The sequence below is a fragment of the Stegodyphus dumicola genome, chromosome 9, assembly GCF_044657685.1.
Source record: "Stegodyphus dumicola isolate Sdum_Otavi_A_Nest chromosome 9, ASM4465768v1".
NCBI lineage: Eukaryota > Metazoa > Arthropoda > Arachnida > Araneae > Eresidae > Stegodyphus > Stegodyphus dumicola.
Genome location: NC_140776.1, coordinates 167,409,450 through 167,424,842, shown reverse-complemented (window position 1 = coordinate 167,424,842; position 15,393 = coordinate 167,409,450). Strand labels below are relative to the sequence as shown.

Here is a 15,393-nt window from a genome sequence, read left to right as displayed (position 1 = left end):
ATCATTTATATAAATAATGTAGAGATAAGGAGCCAAATTTGCTCCCTGAGGGACGCCAGCATTAATTTTTCTTTTGTTTGAGTAGTCAGAGTTGATTCTAACTTGGAAGTATCTGTTTTGCAGATAATTGAAGATAATGATGATTAGAGCAGGAGGGAAATTGTAGGTAATAAGTTTGAATATAAGGCCAGTATGCCAAACTTTGTCAAATGCTTTTTCCACATCGAGGAAAAGAGCAGCTACTGTTTCCTTTTTATTAAAGGCTTCACCGATCTTTTCAACGATGCGGGAGACTTGGTGAGTGGTAGAGTAATTTTTCCTGAAGCCAAATTGATAATGAGAAATTATGTTATTATCGAGCATATTGTTGCGATCTTTTTTGAATGATTTTTTCAAATAATTTGGAAATAGTAGGTAAAAGAGAAAAGAGCCTGTAACTTGTTAATTTTTTGTCCTTTCCAGGTTTCTTAATGACAATAATAGTAGCAATTTTCCAGACATTAGGGATGTAATTATTCCTCAGGCTGGCATTGAATAAGTTGACAAGAAAGATAATAGCTTTTTTAGGAAGATTCTGTATGGCAGTATTTGAAATTTTGTCATAACCGCTGGCTTTTTTAGGATTTAAATGCTTAATCAGATAGAATACTTCAGAGGGAGTGGTAGGAAGGTTTGATGTGCTCCTATTGGAATTAATAAAGTTATGAACTTGTTCTTTAATGTTGCTGTCTTCAGGATGCGAAAAGTTATTTTTGAATTGTTCTTCATAGACATCTGCAAATTCATTGTCAATATCTACAGGATGATAAATAACTGTGTTGTTGTTCTCAATAGGTCCAATTTTCTAGTTGGTATTTCTTAGTTTTCTTGCTAAATTTCAAATAGAATGATCTGTATGAGATAAGTTTTCTACAGAGTCGTTCCAGCTGTCTTTTTTAAATTCAAAGCATAATTTTTTGACTGTGTAGTCAGATCTTTTATAATTATTATGATCTCTCTGGTCTCTAGTTCTCTGCCAGACCTTTCTTAATCTGTTCTTGTTTCTAATTTCTTCTACAATATTGATAGGAAGGGAGTAGTCTTTTTTGGAGGAATTTCTAGTTGCTTAATTGATGGCATCCAGAATTTTATTGTTAAATTTAGTAGTTGCTTCTTCTATTAAGTCTGGAGTAGTCATTTTAGCTGCAGCAGAGATATTGTTGTCTAAGATATTAAACTAGTATATTTAAAGTCAGTCGAGTTTACTTGAGTAGGCTGTGGGGGCATATAATGCTTAATATTATTCAAAATGAACATAATGGGATTATGATCAGAGTCCATGTCTGTGATATTGATAAGGTCTGGAATTTGAGGGATATTGCAGGTAATAAGTATGTCTATAACATAAGAGATGTGGTTATTATTAGCCGAAATGTGTGTTGGCTCTGTGGTAGCTAGAATATTGATAGGAGAGTTTTGCATATAATTATACAATCTAACTCCATTACTGTTAGTAAGTCTGGAGTGCCATGCTGGGTGTTTGCAATTTAGATCACCTGCAATGATGATAGGGTATCCCAAGTTGGAGATATAGTCAATTTCGGCAGTATTGATAATTTTTTGAGGTGGTTTGTACACTGAAACAATTAGATATAGAGTATAATTATTGCTTTAGATTAGGCAGGCACAAGCTTCTATTGTAGAAAAATTTGGCAGAAGATATTCAGTATGTTTGATAGAATTTTTTACAATGATAGCTGTACCTCCTCCACTATTGTGCATTTTATCATTTCTATAGACTCCATAATTTGCAACTTTGAATTTTTTATTGGGCTTGAGATGTTTCATTGAGTAACATCATATCTAGGTTGTTTTCAAACAAAAATTTAGTATTTTGTAAATGCTGCCTTAGTAAACCATCACAATTGTAGAAAATTATCTTGGTGTAGTTTAGTCTATTAAAATTTGAATAATTTTGGAAATTGTTTGTATTAGTCATTATTGATATTTTTGTAGATCCTGAGTGCTTCAAATCCTACAGTCATTTTGTCAGTGACAAATTTAGCATTACAGAAGTCATCATATATATGAAGATCATATATTGAAGCCATGAAAGCTATCAATTTGTCTAGGATTCCCCTGTACGTTCATGCCTGTTATTTATATTTTTTCTCGGGATTGTTCCTTTTTGGCATTAGAATTGGAATTTTTGATGGGATTTATTTTGTTTTAAACTTCAGTTGCGTATGAGTTAGTGTTTTCATATTGGTTAGCAGTATCACGTGATCTGTCATAACTTTTTTGAGAGTTTTCTGAGGTAGCATTGCTTTGAATATTTTCCATTTCAGAATATTTAATATTTTTTTATTTCTTCATTGTGGTTATCGTTACTATTTAGATTTCCTGGTCTGCGTGGGCAAGAGACAGAGGATGCTAGGTGCGGTCCCAGGCATAGGATACACTTTGCATTATAATTTTGGTGCCCTTAAAAGAGCAGAGATGGGATCTGTGATTTTCAGCACATCTTACAAAGAACAGACACTATAGTACCATATGATTCCTGCCACGCCTGAACACAGCGAGGTGTATTATGACACGCTCGCTGTGTATGATTGTATCGTTGACAGTTATAACACTGGGTAGGCCCAGGTTTAGATTTGTATTTAATAATGCGGACCCATAGTCTTATGATTTTTTCGAGGACTATGGGTCCGCATTATTAAATACAAATCTAAACCTGGGCCTACCCAGCGTTACAACTGTCAACGATACAATCATAGTGATAATTTTTCGCGTTTTCACTCCTCTCATTTAAAGCATAGTTGCTGCAGTGGACGATTTTTCACCAAATATAAACAAATATTTCACTTCTTTTCTCATGATTCACTCTTCCACCCATGCAGATGCAAATTTTAAGAAATTTAAGGGGCGTTTTTTTAACATTTTGTGTGTTGCCTTTATTTATTAAATATCGTGTTCTTCGCACTTAAACCATAAAATTCAGTTCAACAGCAATTTGTTTATTGACTTTTGCTTATTAAAATGTCACTAAAGGAGATATGAGCAGAAAAACGTACATTCGGAGTTGCGATTCGTATGTTACGCTGTAAGAAAGAAACGTAGTGCCAGAGTGTCACTATGGTAAATAAATGTATTGAAAGTAAAAGTGTTATTTTCTGTAATGTGTGTGGTGTTATTTTATTGTGATATATAGCTATTCATGAGAAATAGAATAATTCAATTCAAGTGTGTTTGGTGAATTGAATTATTCTATTTCTCGTCAATAGCTATATATCGCAATAAAATAACACCACACACACATTACAGAAAATAACACTTTTACTTTCAATACATTTATTTTCCATGGCGACAGTCTAGCGCTAGCTTTCTTTCTTACAGAGTAACATATGATTCGCAACTCCGAATGTGTACAACAAGAATCAAGTTTATCGAAAATATATTTCAGCGGCGATTCTAGTGGCGCATGCGCTATTAGACAAGATTCTGCTCTGTCGCCAAGTATTTCTCAGCTAATACAAAACAAAGCCACTGTACTGAAGATAACACAGTTCAGTGAAAGAGTCTCTAAATGTCAATTACATTTAATGTTGCTGACGCAGACTCATTTTGCGTAGGATGCATATTCATAAATCGTTTCAGATGAACATACACTTGTTCGTGGTGATTAGAGAACCTTTCTTCTAGTAATGAAAAGGCTAATTTATAATTAGAGTCAACTATGGATATTGACTGAACAATACGATTAGCATCTCCTCTTAGCTCAGATTTTAAGTACTGTAATTTGACCACATCTGTTAAATTAGGATTTGAATCAACACTGGCTAAAAAATATCTTTAAGTGAAAGCTACTCGTGTAAGTTACCCGAAAACGTTGGCAAAATAATTTTGGATAATTTAACATTGACCTAAGCATTCGTGAAAACCAAAGGTTCCTATTCAATTTCTTTGGAAGGCTTAGCTAATTTACGATTTAATTCGACTTCTACATCTAAGACAATATCGTCAATCTCTTCTTTCTCTTTTACATAAGCATCAATACAATCAAAAGTCTTTAATCCGGACTTGTCAGGACTTCAGCGATTCCAGATTATCGGTTTTCCCGGATTATAGATCATCAGTTTAAATCTGGTAAAATGGCATGCATAAATTATAAAATTAAAAATATAAAACCGTAATTTATGAAATAAAGAGCAATTATGATCTAAAGGGTATCAAAATTTACAAAAAAATCTTAATATTTATTTGTTTACTTTATTAAACATTTCTTTCAACAAGCACATGCGTAAAGCATACATTAAGCATAGTCGAAATTAGAAAATTGCAACCAGAAAACTATTTGATGTGTACTTGTGATATTTATAATGACAAGGAATTTGATTTAAATCATATCAAAGAGGGAGCAAATCGAGATGAAATACTACATTTAATAAGGAATTATAAGCCGATTAAAATAAAAACATCTGCCATGAAGATGAGGATAGTGCTGAGAGATCAATTTCCAGTTCATTGCACGCCGTGACGTCCCCCCCCCCGCAGAGCAGCTTGAAATTGATAAACAGATTTTGGAATGGTTAGAGAAACAAAGGATATGCCTTTATCCATTTTTTGCAGCAATTCCACTTTTTGTTTGATGGACATCGAAACATGCTTTCCCTTTGTAGATTCTTTGCAGCTCCAGTATCGGAAATTGTGTTTGACATAATCGAAAGTTCCAACTTACTTTTATTAAATTGCTCTAATAGTCTAAAAGAAAATAATAAGCCGTATCCAATTAGAAGATTAAGGAACAACACAATCTGCAACATTAACTGAAATAGATTATTTTAGCTTAGCTTATACCGTCCGTTATACATTAAACGCGCATGCGTAAACGTATTATGCATATGCGTAAACGCATGCGCGGAAAATTTGTAGCTTTGAGGTCCGGATTATAGATCATTCCGGATTATGGATGTCCGGATTAAAGACTTTTGACTGCACTTTCTTCAATACATAACCCGAACAAAGAATCGAAATTGGAATTTATCTTTGTCTCGAACACTTTAAACTTATTCTTCAGCACTTCCAAATCACTTCTTTGGATATTTTTGTGGGCAACGTTTTGTTTTAACTTTGTTTTCAATGTATGTTTTTTCGCTGATATCTCCTTTAGTGACCTTTTAATTACCAAAAGTCAATAAACAAATAAAGAGCTTCAGAAAGAGGGATGGTACTTACTTTTTTGTTTCTACAGAACTTCAATCTGAAAGTATCCTATGTAATTCTTCATTTCACAAAACCGAAAGTAATATCACAGTCTCATAAACTTCATTAGCTGTTCCGGCTCTGACCGCCTAAACAATTAATTAAACAACGTTGAACAATTTAATTAATTGTAACAAATTGCCTCAGGCTCTTTTATAAGTATTAGTTTATGTTTTATAAAAATTTAGCAAATTTTTGATTAAGAAACATATTTTTAAGGCAAGCAGTGTAATTAATAAAACATTTGTATTTTAAGTGTGCAAGACAGTCTGTCTGAAATTGTAGCTTTTAAATACTTTTAGTCCAAAGTAGCATTAGCCCAAACATCTAATGATTGTCTGTAAATGAAAAAAATTGCCCGTTTGGACCTAATTTTTATCCTATAAAATCTGAGATTGTTTTCATTATTTATTTGAGGGGTACTGAACCCAAGGTTTGCATAACTTTTCAACCACAAGGTTTGTGCTTACATTATTTTCTTATTTTTTATAAAAAGTTTTAGAAAAGTATTTAAAATAAATGGATCTTATATCGAGTTAAAGAAAGTGCTTACAGATTGTATTTTTTAAATAAGCTAATTATCTTTAAGATAAATGCTATTATTTTTTTATGATGACAATAATAGGAAAATAAGGGGAATAAAGTCTCCTGAATATTTCTTTTTGCAGAGTTATTTATATTAAAATAAATTTCATAATCCTTAATTTTATTTGCATGAATTTCACATATTTCATAAAAAAACAGATGCATATTTGTATCCTATAAAATAATTTGTTAAAATTCTACAGGATATTTGAGTGGGCTTCCCAGACACTGTTATTTCATAAAATAACAAGCAAATATTTATATTGTATACATCAATGCCTTTAAAGATTACGTTATTTCATGTAATTGTAAGATACCTGTTTAAGTATTTATTCCATGCTAAAAGAAATTATTTGTAAATTAGGTGATATTAATTTCTTTAAAAGTAATTCATGGGTTCAGTGCAAATTGCATTTTATTTTATAGAAGAAATTTTGTTTCACAAACTTTTTGCATACACAAAGCTTTCGGTCGAAGGCTTCTTAGTATTTTTCGGTTTCGGCACGAAAATCGCCTACAGGTCGGCAGATAGTGTGGCTGGATACGAGGTTTTTATTTATGAACCTCGCGCTGTAACATCTTTCTCTATTGATTGCTATTTCCCTACTGCCAGTTGCCGCATTCATTCGAAACCATTTCGTATTTATCAAAATCTGACAAGAATATTCTGCGTGTCGTGATTTGGAAAGCCATCTTTCAATACGAAATAATCCGTAGATACACCTAGAAGATTAAAGGTGCCATTTAGTTGTTGAGTTATCGATGAAATGGTTTCATTTCATGGTTCTTGGACTATAGTTTAAGCCTAATTTTCTATCACGAATGAGGCCCACCAGCGGCCGAGCGGTGGAGTCACCGAACGCTGGTAGTCGGTCCGAGGTTCGAATCCCAGGAACGGGCTGGGCGTTTTCGTGGTTTTCCCCATGTGTAACGTGTATACAAGCCAGTTTCCCTTAGAAAGTGCTCCACAAAGGCACAGGCAGATAGCCCTTGAGGCTTTGTCATAATCACACACAATCATGAATGATGCCTTTTCTTTGTCAAAATTTTATTGCAAATTTTTCATCTCTGGCAATTTCTAAATAGATAGATTCGATGCACTTTTAAAAAGTTTAAAAAGTATACCAGTATTTCAGTGGTAAATTAAAATTTAGAGCTATCTAAATTTATGTGCAGTCATAATTCACTTGCATTTAGAAGTATCTAAATTTATGTGATGTCAATTTATGATTTAAATGGATGTGTGTGCCAAGTTTGGTGCTTTTATGCATGTACTGTCACTGTGGTTTATTATGGTCTCGGTAATAAAATTGTACCTATTTTTGTTTATTATAGGAATGCGAAGCGCCCAAGAAGAGGATGTGAGCAAACAGGCCCTGTGGATGTGGAGGCTGAGAGGTAAGATACCAATTTTTTCTCTTGGCTTCTTTTTTTTGTTATTGTTGCTTCTTTGTCTTTGAGTATGGTAGTAAAGTCATGCTGCGATAATGATGTTAATGTCACACTGCGACTTTTGTATAACTTCACAAAGTGACATAAATTTAATTGCTTTAAAGCAGCGGTTCTCAACCTTTTGACTAACACATACCATCTAAACAAAAATTTAAAAACCTTAGTACAACCAGTATAATTATTGTACATTTTATAATACTTATTCAGTTTCTCAATATAAATAGAAAAAATAAATGTTTTGCCATTTGCACAAGCTATTGGCTATCTGTATTAAATAGGCACACATAAAAAATATTAATTAAGAATTGGTTACCATTTTAATTATCAAAATTTAAGTTATATACTTAAATTTAGTGTAAAATTTGGGCCTGTTTAAGAGAGATCAATTTCTTTGTCTGGCCTTATTTCACTTAGCTTTAAGTGTGATCCACTTTTAATTTTATTCTGTATTTATTTTTCAAATAAAACATGGAAGAAAATCCTTGTTCACACAAATAGGTTGTGCGAAAAGGCAATAAAAATTTAGCTTTATTTGAAATGCCTTTAAATTCTTTTTTTCGGTGTAGCCAAAAGTTGTTATTTATGAAATCTTCAGTGGAAGTGCAATCACAGGAATTTTCTAACAATTGTTCTTTTTTTCTTCATAGAATTTTTGAACTTTGTTTCTTTGCCTACCACCTATTTTTTATCTTGTGTACCACCTGTTGAGAATTGCTGCTTTAAAGATCTGTGTGGGTGTCGCACAGTGTTACATTAGTTTAATCAGTATAATGTCGCAATAGCAGTATTTCAGACATCTCCTCCAGTAAAACTGATAACAGCAGAAAAGCGTTTTATTGATCCAGTAAGAAGTTACTCTTCCAGTTATTAAAATCTTACTGGAATCTTTGGAATTTTTTAATTATTGAATATAGTCATCACAATCATATCAGATTTCCTCAGTGATTATTGTTATATCTCATTGTATTGAAATTATATAACAGATGCGTTTATGATTCATTTACATTTTTATGTAAAACTTTGCTCTCATAAATTGCTATAAAACTATATGCTCATAGTTTTTGTGTATCACTTTTGTGTACTTGCGTGTATTGCTATAAAACACATGCTAATAGTTTTTGTGCAAATAAAACTTACATTTCTTCATTCAAATATTTAGTATAGCCAATAACTACAGTGAGCATAGTTATGTGAATGAAATTAAGCATATAAAACAATTTGTTTTCCAATAAATGTAAGAAAGTTTTAAATAGCAAATTTTCTAGTGTATAAGACGCACTTTTTTTCTTTGAAAATAAGTCGGGAAAAAAAGGAGGTGCATCTTGTATGTCGATACTCAGTTTTTGATTGCATTAATTTCTGGAAATTTCCTCTTTTTTTGGAGTTATGTGATTTTTTTCTTGTTTCCTTGCGATGTGTGGGAATATTACAGTTACGGAGAGCTTAGTAAATGTGCATCTGGCATGAAAACTGCAATTTTTGCGAACGACTTTTAAGTGTGGGAAATTTCAACTGTTTGGTGTTTCTTAAGTTTGTTGGCAAATTATGGTTCAAAAACAATGTTGAAATTGCTGTAACAAAGCATGCAAGCTGGATGCAGGCTTCAAATTTTGAGGTTACACCATCAAGAAGAAGGGGAAGGCCTAACATTTGGAAAGTTTGTGAATGGGTCAAAGCATCTTGGGATGCTGTGAAAACAGAGGCAGAGGTTAAATCATTATGAAGTGTGGCATTATTAATACACTGGATGGTACAGAGGACAATCTGTTGTATGAGGACTCGAATGCTGATTTAGGAGAGGTTTCAAGTGACTTTTCATTTAGCTATGGTGATGAGTGTTTAGGTTTTGATGAAGAAAATTAAAAGCTCTTCCCCAGATGAATTGTGGGTATAAAGTATTACTTTGTATTTATATTTAAAATACTGTAAATTCATTATAATGAAATGTGTATAAAAAAAGGGGGATGTGCCTTATGCGCCTGCAAATACGGTAATAAAGATATAAAAATATCCATTCACTTAAGAGAAACTTAAATTCATTTCCTGCAAAAATTTTAAAAGATTCTTTTAATATATTTAATGCAGCCTTTTCTTAATTAATAAGAAGTTAATATTGTTAATAACATATTTTATTTATATCGGCAATTCTGTCAATGTATACATGTTTTTCGAATGGCCTTTCATCGAATTTTACAAAATATGACTCGTATTCATAATATAAGTTTACAATGTCTCCTTCAGCCTCATGAAATTAAACAAAATATGCATTATTATTATAAAAAATTATAATGCTATTATATGCATTGAGATGAGCAGTGACTGGCAAGAGTTTTAAAGCTATTTATTAAATTTTAAATTACTTTAAAATTGAAAGAAAGCTCCAAATTTTTAAATAGGTACTAAACATTTTGATGATTGTTTGATTTACTATTTTGAAGCTTTATTATTTATCATTTATACTTTTATTATTTTTGAAACTCGGACGCTTCCAAACATATGAATTTATAATACTTACAATTCAGTAAAAACAAATACAAACTTAAAATTTTAGATTCTAAGCTTTCAAGACAGCTTCTGTACACAAAAGTACTCGCTGTTATACACTCTTGTCCATAAATTAAGGATAATGCAAAATCAGGCAAAGGAAAAGTTAGAAGCAAAACAAATTTGACTTATTTGTAAAGCTTATTTATTAAACAAAAGGTAAAGAGCAAAAACAGATGCTATATGTTTGATATTATTAAAAAAATTAGCGATTTTTTTTCTCCCTGGAGCAAATTACCAAAAAAAAAAAAAAAAAAAAAAAAAAAACTTATTTACAAAAAAACAATATTACATGGTTGGTTTGATTGTTAATACATTGTATGTCTCCCAGACGATGCAATACAGTCCGTACAACGCCTAGGCATCTGAGTATCAAATTATCGATCTGATCTTGGGGGATATTACATCACTCAAAAAGCAATGCTCTCCGAAGTTCCGGTAGACATGTAGAAGGAGGTTGACGGGCTGCAACTCGTCGGCCAAGCATGTCCCACACGTGTTCTACTGGTTCAAGTCTGGTGAGAATGCTGGCCAGTCTGTACGGGTGATATCCTCCGATTGAAGGCATTCGCTTACGATATTTGCACGGTGAGGACTGGCGTTGTCATCCATAAACAAATTGTGTGCCCATGGCACCCCGAAACAAATGTACATGTTGTTCCAGAATGACGTCCCGATAGATATGGCTTGTCATGATTCCAATTTGAACATGAAGGTCAGTTCTGGAACCCAGAATAATTCCACCCCAAACGAGCACTCCTACACCACTGTAACGGTGTCGTTCAATGATGCTTTCTTGGTGGTAACGAATACCTGGAGCTCTCCATATGAAAGTCCGGCGAGAATCAGACTGCAAGCTAAACCTGAACTCGTCGGAAAACATCACACAAGCCCACTGTTGCGGTGTCCACAGTGCATGCTCTCTACTCCAGGCTAACCGCAGGCGACAGTGAGTTGCAGTAAGTGGAACGCATCTGACAGGTCTACGAACATATAAACCAATCTGCCCTAAGCGTCTGTACACGGTCTGCCTTGAAATTGTCGTACCAGTGGCTGAAGAGAGCTGACGAGGCAGGTCTCAGGCTGTGCTCCACCTGTTTGTTTTGGCAGTAACTGCCAAATACCGGTCCTTATTCGGCGCTGTAACTCTGGGGCGACCTGTGCTGTAACGTCTACTCACATTACCATCATCTGGGAATCGTTGCCAAAGGCTGGAGATGACACTCTGGGCAATTCCAAGTTTGTCTGATACTTCCAGTTGGGTATGCCCACATTCCAGACGGCCGATAATTCTACCACGTAAAAAATCATCCAAATGCGTCCTTTGTCGGTTATTGCACTGAAATGCTTATAAAGCCCCTGCGAACTATTTGGTTATTGCACTGAAATGCTTATAAAGTGCCTGCGAACAATTTTACTTCTTTGCCTGTATTCGTTATATATCACTTTCTTACATTCTCGTCATTGTGAAGTACCATCGGTGTCATCTGGTTACTTCCTAAAATTTGCATATGATTCTTGAAGATGTGTGTTGTGATGTTACAGGTGATATTTTAGTATATTTTAGAGTTCGATTTCCGCGTGACTCCGAATTATCCTTAATTTATGGACATGAGTGTAGTAGCAACTTTGTTGCAGCATATTTTGGGTGCCCCCATGCTGCACAGACACTATACATTTACCACCCACCAACCTTTTTGAGATTAACTGTTATAGTAGCACCTTTCTTTTCAATTGTTGCAGGGAGATGAGTTTGCACTATCTCTAAAAAATACATTAAATGGAAAATTTACTTGTGAATTTTTAATTATAATTACTGCATATTTAAACAGAAAGTCAATTAATTAAAAACCATAACATTTTTGCGATGCAACTATCACACGGAGGACGAGTCCAAGGATTTTCAAGTTCTCTTTCCCTACGATCAGCTTCTTGAAAGAACTTTTCGGCTTGCAGCATATTTTGGGTGCCCCCATGATGCACAGACACTATGCATTTACAACCCCCGAACCTTTTCCGAGATTCGAACCCGAGTGCTTTGGTACGGCAGTCGGCCTGATCGAGCGGTAAAATATAATGTAAAAGAACAAAGCTTTACTTAATTCAGCTCAATTACTGACAAGTGGATAGATAACAAACTAAGTAACAATACATCATAAAAATTAAATAGCAGAACAAATGAGGATTAAACATCATTTTAAGAATAAAAAAAAGTTAGACATTTTAAATAACATTTTAAACATTTGCGATCAGATAAAACTGCTATTTTATGTTGTCTTCTAATTCATTTAAAGTCTTCTTGACATAACAGGTTCATACACTAAATATATTACTCTTCCTTCATGCATTGGGATATCTTTCCAGATGCTAATATCTACCTGCTTTATTTCTTCTGGGATGGTCACATATGCATTTAGTAGCACTATGCACTATTCATGGAAGTCTGGTCTTATTTTATTCGATTTTTTGAATAATTAAGATTTGACTCAGGCTGAGAGCTACGGGTGCTGGGTGTGACTTAATTTGGCAGATTTCATATTATACGTAATGTAAGTTATCAAGATATTTTGTAAATGATGATGTACATAAAAATATATTTATAAATGTTGACTTATGTAAAATAACCTATGATAACTTCAGGGATTTAAATGCCCCCCTTTTTTTTTTCACTTACCCAACTGTACTCTTCGGCTAGCGTGTCCGACATCACTTCAAAATATTTGTTACGATTACTATTAATATGTTTACGTTAGTCTCCTTTAACATTAATATGTTTCAATTCATTGACCTAAATAAATAAATATATAAATAAAAATTGACTTTAATCTATAAATGCATAACCAACAAGATTTCTTATTCTATCATTTAAGAAAATTATTTCAACTTCACAGAACACTCAAGAAATCTAACTTTCCTCAAAATAAAATGCAAATGTAATGGAAACTTATTTATAAAATCATAACGTTTTCATTGCTTTGAGTTCCATATTTGTATTTTAGTACATTTTATGCAGTTAGTTTTTATATAAAGAAAATAAGATAATACTGAAATAGAAAATTTCATTTAAGCAAAAACGTAACAGAAATTACTTTATAAAATGAAAATGTGTGCAAAAAGTAAACAAAATAAAATAAAAAAAAACTATTAGGATTAATGTAAAATATTATTTTACAATACCACAGGAGCTATGTTGTTGAGAAACATTCTCTCTAAAAATTGAAGTTCTAATTCAGTTTTTAATTGGAATATATTTAATTCTGAATTTTTCGGTTGATTGCACAGTTAGGAGTTTTCAGCAACTCCACCTTTTCTTGCAATATTTGTAATCTAGATAAAGAATTTAAATTTTTTAAGATTAGATGTTGAAGTTCTGCGGAAGAGAAAAGGTCAGGGTATTGCATATTTAATTCAGAAGTCAAACAACAAAAATCAGCGTTATATTTACAAAATTTTCACAGTAAACAGTCACTGTGAAAATTTTGTAAATATAACGCTGATTTTTGTTGTTTGACTTCTGAATTAGTATTTATTCGGCGTGTTATTGTGTCTTTATTACATAATTATTCTAAAAACCTGAAAACAGAACACTTTTAAAAAATTGACTATTGGCAAATTCAGAAAGTTACTGTTAAAAAATTTCCAGCTGCGGTAAGATAGATTTCCCACAAAACAGGTTTAGGATTTGCTAGATTTGGCGAGAAATCACCCATTTGGCAACATCTTTCAGCGAAATTGGCAATATGCCGTAGACGGATGGAGAACCATTTAGAACGAGTTCTTACTGGTTTGACTTAGAATGTTCTCGAATGCATGCTAAAAGCTATATAAACCCTGCCTGTATGCGGAGTAGCAGTAGTATCTCGAGTCTATCGAGTTGATTTTCAGTCTAGTATTGAGTTGATTGGGGAGTGCGTAGAGAGAGTCTCTTAATGTATCGCGAGTTAGTGCATCATCGAGTCTTATCTTGGAGTGTGTTGAGCTCCAAGAACGATTGAACTGAGTCAGAAGCTGTATTCTAGTGCTTATTGTGGAGTGCATCGCGAGTTGTAGCGTCGAGAATCTCGACAGTACGTCGAGTTCTGAGAAGACTGAACCTAGTCGGGAGCTGTACTCTAGCACTTTGCTGTGAAGCTGTCTTCACTGTTACAGCCTAAAGGCTCTGTTGCTGATTGTTTCAATGTGCTTGTCGCAGTTTTTGGACGACTGTAAACATGTTTTTGGAGATGTCCTGAATAATACTGGCAAATACATTGTGTGTTTATTAAGTGTCATCGTTAATCACTCCAAATTGCATGAACCTGTACAGGAATGCAACAGTACGAAACCTTTATTGGGTCTTTCTGATGAGCCTGCTTTTGGAGTATTAGTCCTCAGATTTGCAGTGAGGACTAGCTAAAACAGATGCAGAAAATTCTGGTTGAAAATATTTTCCTTGTGTGCACTCTGGTAGCAATGGCAAGCACAGCTCTGCTAGCTTTTTTACTATAGTACTTTTTTACTGTTTTTTACTTGTTTACTTTTTTTACTCATCTGAAGAATCGGAGAATTTAAATCGCTGGTGTTTTTTTTTTTTTTTTTTTTTTTTGTGTGTGTGTTGTTTCTGCACCAAATTCTGCACTTTTCGATGTCTGAAAACTTCATAGCCAACTTTAACTTTTCTATGCCTTTTTCACTGAAAATTTTAAATTTCCGTTATCACTCATAAACAATAATTTAACATAAAGCAAAAAGAATGAATTAAATAATCGTTTAATGTTAGATTAAACATCTAAATGTTCTAGCAGCATTTATTTGCTCATGTATAATTATCGAAATATTTGATGTAAAATTAAATTAACAGTCATGGCTACATTATTTTATAAAATTCTGCAAATTTCAGATATTTTGCAACAATTTATTCAATAAATAAATCAAATAGAATTTTTATGGTTTCGAATTGTAGGATTATACTATTTCATTATTTTTCCACTGCAAAATTAAGGTGACCGAATAGATTTTGAGAGCATCAAATTTGTATAAAAAAAATGCAGTTAAATGTTAAAGCAAATATATATTATATCCTGATATGATTGTTAATTTTTGAATTTTTTAATACATGCATTCCTATTTTTAAACAACTAGTCTGGTAATTAAAATAATGTTAAGATTCAAAAACCAAACTACCAACTCGTACTAATAATTTATGGATAAAAGTACTAAAAATGGAGATGTTACTATATTTTAAAAATATTTTGGTACTGATGTCATTCATAACAGCATTTTCCATGTTCTATTCAGCTTTCTAAATTATACAGTGAGAAAAATGAGCAACAAGAACACATAATTATAGAAAATATCATACTTGTCGATGCAAAAATTTAGAGAACCCGGTGAAATTGCCAAAGTTCTCAATAATCTGGGGCTTGATGTGATGCAATCATTTTGTTCAGTTTGATTCATTTTTTCATATTACATATGTCATTTATCCATATCAGCCCAAAACCAAGAATTTGGCACCGTTTGTACACCTTCATCAAATTCAGCAATGTAAAAGAAACTCTTGAAAAGCTAAAATAATTATTTTAGGTA

General features: G+C 32.9%; 1 protein-coding gene across 2 annotated transcripts in view; it reads left to right on the top strand.

Annotated features, from left to right (window-relative positions):
* The window catches only part of LOC146995544 (uncharacterized), a 328,926-nt gene that overhangs the window by 28,315 nt on the left and 285,218 nt on the right, over window positions 1–15,393 (top strand). For both annotated transcript variants that reach the window (XM_085824320.1, XM_085824321.1), the window contains exon 3: window positions 7,165–7,227. The gene's annotated coding sequence lies outside the window, so the exon portion shown is untranslated. The remainder of the gene's footprint in view (window positions 1–7,164; window positions 7,228–15,393) is intronic.